This window comes from Cornus florida, unplaced genomic scaffold, assembly GCF_030987335.1.
Source record: "Cornus florida cultivar Cherokee Brave unplaced genomic scaffold, ASM3098733v1 CherokeeBrave_3.0.0_Hap2_Chr05, whole genome shotgun sequence".
Classification (NCBI taxonomy): domain Eukaryota; kingdom Viridiplantae; phylum Streptophyta; class Magnoliopsida; order Cornales; family Cornaceae; genus Cornus; species Cornus florida.
The window spans coordinates 76,527,093-76,538,635 of record NW_026775575.1 but is presented as its reverse complement, the minus strand read 5'-3'; positions in this window follow the sequence as shown (position 1 = coordinate 76,538,635).

Sequence of the window (11,543 nt, the reverse complement as noted above, 5' to 3'; positions counted from 1 at the left end):
GCATGTCAGCTGTCGTGCCAAATTGTGAACCTAAATACGATGAAGGGCTAAAAGATAATTATCAATGAATAAAGCCGATGTCTTGTGTATTTGGAGTTAGGAATCTAGAGAGCGGATAAAATCAGCTGATCCGGAGGTTAGATTATGAATGGAAAGATGTTAGGAACCCATAAACTTTTTGCCAAATATAGATACTTATTTTACCTTTCATATTGCTTGTGACTTCTACAGATGTTAAACCAAATCAACATCCGAAGAGATCTAAGGCTTTAATAGGCTTGGGTGGTAACCATCGATCTGAATGATACAACCGAACCCAAGACCCCCGGGTTGTCCAAGTTTCATAGTCATATACATGGATGTCATGGTGGGAATCAGATTGACCATATCTCAATTACGGTGAAATAAAGGCCCAAGGATGAATGGACATACGAGCAAGGGCGGATACAGCATTTTTGAATGGGGTCGGCTAATTTTGGATTGGGCTAATTTGGGATGGGCAATCATTACTATTTTTTTATCTATTTATTTATTTATTTTTTTTTGGCTGGACTTAAAAAATAAAAAATAAAAAAATAAAATAAAATATGGGGTGGGTTGAAGCCCACCTTCGCCCACCCTTGGATCCGCCTATGCATACGAGTTTTAAGAGATGTCAACATAAGTGTTGGATTTTTTTGTCGTGCTGGAAACTTGTCAATGTGACGATCACAGCAGTGCCATAGCCAAAATGGAAAAAACGGCCAATTTTACGGGTCGTTAGGTTTCTTAAATTTTAAATGTGGTCGAGGTGGAAGGTGTGATATACGAGAAACTATTCGTTGCAACCGTTGCCACAACGACGTGGTGCAACATACGGCTATCAATATTCTATCAAAGCAAAGTAGACTTACAATAGAATCAAAAGGCTGATATATGTACAGGGACGGATCTAAGAATTCATATGAGGGGGGGCAAATTTATATAGAGTGTTTTTTATAATTTTAGTGAGGGCAATTTCAAAATTTTATGTGTATAAATGTAAAAAAGTATAAATTTAGGAGTGTAAAATGCAATAATAAAAAATTTACTTGTTAACGGATCGGATCTGAATGCAATAAGCATTTTATATTATCCGATCCGATCTGATAATCCGACAGATTATTTATAGGTGAATCCATATCCGATTTGTTTATAAACGGATATCCGATCCGATACGCAAAAAGTGTAAATTTTTTATAAAAAAAAAAAAGAAAAAAATTAATATCAAAAGAGAATTAAAAACAATTATTAGAAAAAAAATAATGGAAAACAAAAGATAAATAAAATATGAAAGGAAAAGAAAATATATATCTCATTTACTCTTTGTTAGTGAATAAATATTATGACATTCTTAATATGTATATTAGAAGATTTATTAGCAGGCACGGACCCAACATAGGACCAATGGGGGCATTGATGCCCCCACTGGATTTTTTATATTTTCATTTTATATCTCAAATTTTTTAATATTTATGAAGATGCCCCAATAAAATTATAATTCGCCCCACAGGATTCTTTTTTTTTTTTTTTTTTTTTTTGTATTTTATACTTCAATTTTTTAAAAAATTATAATTCACCCCACAGAAATTATTATTATTATTATTTGCATCTTATACGTTAAATTTTTGAAAATTTATGAAAAAAAACCCATTAAAATTATAAAAATAGATGCACTATATAAGTTTGCCTCCACAAATTAAAAGACTGCCCCCCTTTCACAAAATTTTTTGGGTTCGTTACTATTTATTAGTATGTGGGTGAAAACACCACACTATTATACATATATATTTTAATTATTATTTTTTTTGTTTTTCGGTTACATCTAATATAAATCTGATAGGAGTATTGTATTGTATAATTTATAATATAAAATATTATTATATATATTTAATCAAATCGGATTATTATCAGATCGAATCAGCATAAATCCATATTCGATTTGTTATGAAATCAGATTATCGGATTCGGATCGTAATCGAGTTATTGGGTTTTTTGTTTAATTCATATCCGAGTAGTCGGATCGAATTCGGGCTAGAATCCGATCCATTGACAGGTCTAGATATATGTGCTTTGATGGAGTGTTTGTAGTCGTCCATTGCACCACGTTATCATTGCAACGAATAATTTCTCGTGATGTAGAATAATGGGTAGGGCGTGAGCCAATGTGTTCGAATTCATCAACTAACATTAAGTTTCAGTGTGTTAGATCACCTAAGGAACTCTAATGAGTAAAACGGGAAGGAGTGTAATGTATGATTCTCTACTAGTCAGTGTGAATCAAATAAATGGATCCGGGGTTCGATTACGCTTGGAGAAGGTGTTAAGCACTTAGGCCAGCCCTAGGCATAGGCGACCTAGGCGGTTACCTAAGGCCTCAAATTTAGGATTATTAATATAGGAGTATATATATACCTGTTTCCCATAATCCCACATAACTAGTAACCAATTAAAAGCTAGACACATATCTATTTCAGGTCATAATTAAAAGTCAAACTTATAATATCAATATATATATATATATCGGTAATACAATAATTTGTTTATGTTCCTTCCTTCAAAAGAAAAAAGAATTTTTTATATTTAAACTTAGAAACTAGTTTATTTTATTATTATATTACTATGGGCTCATCTGCATGCATGGCAGGATCTGTTAAGCCCAGTTCAAACAACCAAAATTTTAATTCATGGGTGTAATCAACTATCACAAATTTTCTAAAACAACCTTGAATATCTCCTAAAACCTGATATGGTTTCTGATATTGATGGGATAAAATTATTTTCAGAAACCCAAGAGAATCTTTACCAAGAGGAACAAAAAAGGCAATTAAAGTATTAAATTTAATAAAATGCCAGTTTATTATTTTGCCAAATGCTTAGATTGCATAATAGAGCTAAGTCACATAATTTGCTCAAACCACTTGCGCTCTATCGCTCCGCGCGCGAATTGGTGTTTTGAAAGTGAATTCGCCAAAAATTCACGCTCTCATGTTTTTGAATTCGCAAATTCATAATTTTGAATTCGCGAATTCAATTTAAGAATTTGCCGGTTTTTAAAGTTCAATTCGATGAATTGTGTAAGGTAAAATCACGTATTTTGTTTAAGAATTCGACGACTTTTGACAATAAATTCACGAATTTGGTCTGAATCTTGAGAAATTTTGGTTTTACCCCCAACTTAAATAGACCAAATAAGGTTAATTATGTCAAAAAGTAATCACTTTAATTTAATTTAGTAAACTCTGTCAAAAATCAAATAATATAAGTTATATAACAATATACTTAATATTTAATAATACTTACGTAACTTACCTTCATTAGACAATATTTATTAGTAAAGAAATAAATGAATGAATAACATTTCATATTCTGATTGTGAATTCCTAAATCTCTGATTTCTCAATTTTCTATCTGCTATTAAGTGTTGGGTTTGTGATTCTTGAACTTCTTTCATTAGTAATTAACTCTTGATTCACTCTTATAGTCATATTCTCGTTCCATCATTTCATATTCTCTCTGCTATTACATTTAGGGCTCTTTGAACTGAAGGAAATAGGAATGATTCGAACAAATCTTTGATTTCTTGAATATTCTCTCTGCTATTACATTTAGGGCTCTTTGAACTGAAGGAAATAGGAATGATTCGAACAAATCTTTGATTTCTTGAAGAGCAATAAAAGGTAAGGAGTAAGGAATAAGGATGGCCAAGTAACTCATTATCTTTTCTTCTCTATTCTTAGTTCTTTTTTTTTTTCTTTTTTTTTTTTTTTTTTTCATTGTTATTTGGTTTGATTTTTACTCTGTATTCTTTACTCGCTCTCCATATTTTGGGTCTTTCTTTCTATCAAACTAGTTGTTTTCATTTAGTTCTAAGTTCTAAACTTCTAAGTTATAACTTCTAACAGTTTTTTTATTTTTATTTTTTTTTATTATTATTAAGCTTTTAATGTACTATTTTACAGTTTTCACTCTGATGAGCGCTGAAAAGTGCATATTTAAACCCCTTAAGCTTAGGTATTCTAGAACCTTTTATCTATCTTATTTTACCGTTTTGTATTGATTTCGTATTATTTCCATTTTCAGGTACTTATCCCCAAAACAAGCTAACTCAGCCAAATAAGAGCATAATTGAAGCAATTCTGTGATGAATCAAAGAAAGGAGTAAAGTAGAGCAAATAGGAAGCAAAGGGTGGAATTTCAACAACTTCGATCGATCTCAAGAAAAGTTCGATCGATCCAACTTTCATCGATCTCAGCACTTCAAGATGGATCTGAGTCATGTTTGTCCTTGTTCAAAGATCTCAAAAGTTCGATCGATTTAACTTCCTTCTCTGATCGATCGAACATTCTTGTCCTTATCCAAATGATTGATCTTATCCAGTTGTACCACCCTACGAACCGCTTTTGTCCTTTTCCCAAAAATATCTTCAAAATACCTCAGATTTGTTTTTATCCAAAAAGGCGCCGCCATTGAGGATCGATCCAGCCTAAGTTCGATAGATCTCAGCCATGTTCGATTGATCCAAGTTCAAGATTCGATCGATCGAACTTCCTCCAGTATGAAAAAGTTAAATTTCTAGCTCACAAAAAGTTGTACTTTATCCAATCATTGGGGAATATTTATTGTACGACCCCAGCTCATTTTGGGTGTCATTTGACCTACCTATATAAGGATAAGGATTATTTTTTTACATCATATCATATCATACCTTGTAGAACTCTTAGGGAGGAAGCAAAGAAGATGAGGAGGCTAGAGACACCATTAGAGACTCTTTATCAACAAAGGAGCAGATTTCTTCCATGGAGCTTGCCCTTGAGGGTTAGAGGACATCATCCATGAGTGGCTAGACATCCTCTTGGGGCTAGAGTTAGCCCTAAGTGTGATACCCTCGGATTCCCGAATGCGGGTTGGCCAGGCCCACGCCCGAATACCCGAGGATATCAAAAACAAAATCGGCAATAAACGAACACAGAATACAAAAGAATAAAGAAGAATAAATAAAATACTAACAAGAAATTAAAATGATAATCTAATAATAAACCTCAGAATATATTTCCATTAATTAATAAACTCTTCTGATACAACTAATCCTCCAAAATACAACTCGGGAATCCATACTGTGTGGACCCCTAGAAAATCCAAACTAAACAAATGACAGCAATAACTGTCTAAATCAGGAAACTGAATCATAAAGGAACTCCTATGTAGCATCGGAAGAATGGAGTAGACTGATCTCCGTTCAGCACGAACAACCTCTACTCCTAACGAACACCTGAAAAATAATGGTGGGTCAGGCCCACAAACAAGTTCTACTCTACTACAATCCAAGCAGAGATCCGATATACATATACATCCTAGTCAATCCAACAGTAACTAGTAGTCCGTATATATATATATACACACTAAAGGAACTTCACTAGACTATAGGGTTGTCTCAACCTGAATAGTAGGCAACATGCAAAACGCACATATAGTGGGCATGAGTACCTAGACCTACCAAGGTACACAACTACACTATATCTAGCTACACATCCTTGGCAATATACACACCATAACCACTGATCCTGAGACTCAAGCTCATATCATGGCACCATACTTATATATATATATAATCTAGTAACCATCCTATTCAGTATAAATTAATCCTCCATAAGTCATTCAACTTGTTCAGCTGACCTGACTTGAATATAAGTAGGACTTAACATTTTAGTTAATTCATTCCCTTATATAATAAATTAATCCTCCATAAGTCATTCAACTTGTTCAGCTGACCTGACTTGAATATAAGTAGGACTTAACATTTTAGTTAATCCATTCCCTTGTATAAAATAGGTAGGACTTAACTGATAAGTTAATCCGTCCCTAGAATGTCACCGTCCCATACCGGTGTATTAAACCACACAATCCAACAATTAATGTAACGATTAAGGAAATACATCAAACAATCCAGAAATAACTATGATAATATGATATCAAGTTATCACAAAATAGGAATGACTTATTATTTATTTAAGCTTCCTATATCATATGTCCTACATAAACTGAATCTTATACATATGATGATATTTTATTATACCATCAAATAAGCATTCTCCATATCCAATTCATCCTACACATTTAATCTCAATTGCTAAAACATATTAAAAGATTAAATTCATTTGTTTGTTTAAAACATTCAAATAGCAAGCATCATTATGATTGAGTCTATTTAAATTTATTTAAACCCAAACCTAGTTCCTATTTAATGTTCAGGAATCCTAGGCATGTTTCTACGTTCCATCATTCCACAGATATGAAAATTACATAATTTAAACATGTAAAAATTCACACCGGAAATCAAATCAAAATCATACATTTATCAATTCATAACACAAGAACAGATATGAACAAAATTCATAAAACCTATGTTCTAATCCAATTAAACATGCATAATTATTTAATTTTATGTGTTTAATAAATCCTGGAATTTCCTAGGCATATACAGAAACACGAATCAAAGGGAAAGAGATAGAAGAAGAACTTGACTTAAACTTTCGGATCGAAAGTTAAACTTCTTCTTCCTTGATCTTCTCTCTATAGGATTTTTTTTCCTCCTTCTTTCATTTTCCTCCTTCTCTCTCTAACTCTTTTTCTCTAGAATATATCATGTAAATATTTCTAACCCCCTTTTACAACCTATAACTATATATTTATAGGCTAAATAAAATAACCCTAACCCTTTTCCCAATCCAAGTCAACTTAAAAAAAATAAATATTAAAATATTAAAAAGGTAAGTAAAATATGTTACGTATATAATTTATGTATATCTTTATTAAATAAATAAATTATACACTTTCCATTATTTATTAATGGATTATCCAATAATACTTAAGTTACCATAATATTATAAAGCAATTTAAAACATAACACGTATCAAATCTACGTATATTTTTATTATTTAAATATAAAACATATACATCAGATTAAATATTACTACCCAAGTTACCATAAAAGTAATTAATAAATTATTTTTCCTTTTATATATATTAAAAAGATAAGTAAAATATGTTACATATATAATTTATGTATATGTTTATTAAATAAATAAATTATACACATTCCATTATTTATTAATGGATTATCCAATAATACTTAAGTTACCATAATATTATAAAGTAACTTAAAACATAACACGTATCAAATCTATGTATATTTTTATTATTTAAATATAAAACATATACACCAGATTAAATATTATTACCCAACTTACCATAAAAGTAATTAATAAATTACTTTTCTTTTTATATATGTATATAATATATATCTATATATATACATACACAACTATCCATGGGTAATAATTCATACACATCCAACCTCCTATCCAAGTAATCCATGGGACCCAATTGGTTGGCCCATTACTACTAATCATAACCATAAAAGAAAAATAAAAGAAAATAATAAAAGAAAAGAAAACATTTAATTTACAATTAATCAAAACACCATTTAAGCACATAATCTAATTAAATAATTAACACATAGACAAATACAAATAATACATAGACACATAATCAAATAATCAAATAATACCTAATTCAATTAAACACATAAGCAATTAGTCAAATAATCAATTAAATAAATTAAAAATACAACTAAAACAAATAAATAAATACCGAGACTATCCTTTAAAATTAGGGGTATTACACTAAGCATGCTTTCTACTTCTTGATTTATGTATTTTTGAGGGGATTTGTATTGTGATTCATGTCTTGATACTTTTATATATATAGATCTTATTTCTTCAATGATTTATGTGGTTTAATGCTTCCAATTGATCATTTCATTCTATCCATATGTCTATGTATGCTAGAATAAATGTTCATGTGTTTGTCTCTATTTCTTGTGATATTGATGCATGTTTATGTGTGTTGATGCTATAGATCTAGAGATTGTCAAGACATAGTGATTAATGTCATGTTCTTCTGGTTTATTTAATGGTTCATACTCATTGTTTGATGGATTGTACCTTTCCCTTAGTTTAATTAGTTTAATTTCATGTCATTAGCTTAGTTATAGTATAGTTGTTAAATGGGAGGACAATTCATGCTTGTTGTTGATATTCCATACTTATGAAAAGCAAGTAACATGTATCTCTAACCTTGTGATGTGTTTGTATTGTGAGCTTAAAGAAAGGATTAATGGCTTAATTTGATATGTTGTGCTATCCACCATGTTGTTTAGACAATATATGCTTAATTTGTTATCCATGCTTGTTGAAACAACCACACACACACACCTTGTTGCAATACATGTCTTTCCCCTCATTTATCATTAATTAAAGGTGTAGAAAAGTTATACTTAGTAGTGATCTCTAAACCCCGAGATCTCTCTCTCTCTTTTATTCTCTCTATTGCATTATTGTTTACTTTAATTTAATTTGCATCTAGTTTAATTCAACCAACCAACCACTATTTTGATCACTCGACCTACTAACCCTAATTTTGATTCCTCAACCTAGTACGACACTCAATCCCTTGGGACGATCCCTACTCACCCTATCTATATTTTTAGTGAAAGGTAGTAGTGGCAATTTCTAAATGTAAAACATGGCCACATTGCATAAACTTTGGGTTCAGAGTGCAACAACCACCAAGTTTTTGGCGCCGTTGCCGGGGATTGATTGATTGATTGGCAACGTCGTATTTGTGGAATCAATTAGGAATTAGTACTTTTTTGATCGTGTCTTTACTTTGTTTTCAATTTTGTTACTTATTGTGTTTGTTCTTGTTTGACTAGGAGTATTGAGCTAAGAAGATGAGCAAAGGATATTCCAAGCAAAGGAGCTAAGCAAGCAAAGGAAAAATGCTAAAATCATAAAATAAAAAAAATTGCTAAGCTAAGGTATAAATTTAGAGTTGAAGTGCTAAAGGACCTTTGTGAGCTTTTTCTTTACTCATCCCTTAGTTAAATCGTCGGCCCGCGTGGAGGCTAGTATTTCAATTTTTAGATAAATCGTGAGCCCGCGTGGAGGCAATTTACTTTTCTTGCATATTGTTTAAGCATGGGAGTATGAGAACATTGTATGTAGAGGAAGTTTGTTGATTGTTGATTTGTTATGAAGGTAAAGTGTTTATGTCATTGATTGTTGTGTTGCATTGTGCATGCATAGTCGTAGATCATTGAGACCCACTCTTGTCCTTTTAAATTTTCATCTTGAATTAATTGTTCGAAACCTTAGGGGAAGAGGTAGTTCTAGTTGATCCATTTCATTAATGGAAGGACACAATGAGAACCATGTGGAAGACCTTGGTCCAATAGACTAACAAGGTATCCTCTACCCCAATATGCATCATGATAACATGCAAGTACCATTAGGCATATCAAGGCCATATGTTCATCCACCATAACAACAAGGCCTAATTCCATTGGGAATGCCAAGGCCAATCTATGCTCTACCACCTCCCATCATTCAAGACAACCAAGGTGCCCATGTTGCACCTCCAATTACTAATCCTCCCCTTGTTTTAAGATATCACTATGTGCCTAATGAATATAATGCACCCACATGCATTCAATTGCCACCATTTAGAGTACACCACTATGAAATCAAGCCACAAACCATTCAAATGCTTCCTAATTATCATAGACTTCCAAGTGAAGAACCATACAAACATTTGGATGAGTTTCTTGAAGTATATTCCACCGTAAAATACACGGACATGCCAGAAGAGGAAGAGGTCTTAAGGCTTAAACTTTTTCCATTCACCCTTAAAGACAAGGCAAATTATTGGTTTAACAATCTTAGGCCTTTTTCAATAACTTCTTGGGCGGAAATGCAACAAGAGTTCTTAAAGAAGTACTATCCGGTTTCTAAAACCAATGCCATGAGAACCTCAATTTGAGAGTTTTCATATGGGGATGGAGAAACATTTCATGAGGCATCGGAACGCTTTAATGAATTGCTTAGGAAGTGTCCACATCATGACATGCCCAAATGGCAATTAGTTCAATACTTCTTTGAGAGCTTATCGGACAATTACAAAGGCATAGTTGATGCTTCCATGGGTGACTCTTACATTGATAGGCATGAGGATGATGTGTGGCGTCTTTATGAAAGCATGAGTGAAAATTCTTTACATCGTACTTTATCTTCGAAGAATGGTAGAAATTCTAGTGGCAGGAAGAGTGTTGGCTTACATCAAGTCGACCACTCCAATGAAATTGCTGCCGAAATAAAGTCATTATCTCAAAGATTTGATCAATTTTTAATCCACCAAAACTCAGCGAATCAAGTATCTTCCTTCCCTAACCATTCTCATCATACATCTAATGAAACATGTATGACTTGTTCAAGTGTTTTACATTCTACTTCCAATTGTCCCCATGGACATGTGCAAAGTGAGCATCATGAACAAGCAAATGCTGTTTTTACTAATCAAGGGAACAATCCTTATGGAAATCATTACAATCCTAGTTGGAAGAATCACCCGAATTTCTCTTGGAAAAACCAAGGGGAGGGCTCAAACCCTTCCCAAGGTGGTTTTCAAGGAAAGTACATTCCACCTCCAATGCAAAGCCAAGGTTCCTAAGGTTTTAGATCATCATATCAATCACAAGGAAACCAATTTTCAAATTCTTATTTTCCTAATCAACCATCATATTCCCAAGGAAATGTTAGAAGTCCCACTTTTGAAGAGAAAGTTTTGACCGCTTTGGGCACTTTAGAGACAAACACACAATTACTTCATTCTCACTCTCAATCCATTGCAAAGCTAGAAACCCAAGTAGGGAAAATAACTAGCACTTTGAATGCAAGAGAGAAGGGAAAAATGCCTTTGAATGCCCCACAAAAGCAACAATGCATTGTGGAGACTCATTCCTCATCGGAAGGTCACACAATAGAGCATGTCAATGCGGTGACTACCTTGAGAAGTGGAAAGATTGTGGACAACCAAGTGGGTATGTCCAATGAAGAGAGTGAACCGGTGCAACCACAAGTTAACACCCGTCCCATTTCATATCATATTCCTTCTTCATTACATGTGCATGACCATATAAATGAGAATGTGTTGAAAAGTGATTTGAAAAGTGATTTTGAAAAGAAAGATGTGCAAAATGATTTGAAAACTTCTTGTGTCGAAGAGACTTCAAAGAAAAATTCTGAAAAGGTTTTTGAGCCAAAAGCTCCATTTCCGGATGCCTTAAAAGGATCCATTTCAAATGACAGGCAAAAGGCCAAAATAAATGAAATCGTGGACGTGTTTAGGCAAGTGAAAGTCAATCTTCCACTTTTAGATGCAATCAAGAAAATTCCGACTTATACCAAATTCTTGAAGGACTTGTGCACCCAAAAGAGGAAGAACAAAAGCCAAGCACCTAGAATAGTGGTCTTAACCAAGAAAGTGAGCTCAATTTTGCAGCATAACACTCTTCCAAAGTTTAAGGACCCCGGTTCACCTACTACTTCATGCATCATTGGTGATCATATCATTAATCGGGCTCTTCTTGACCTAGGAGCTAGTGTTAACTTTCTTTCATACTCGG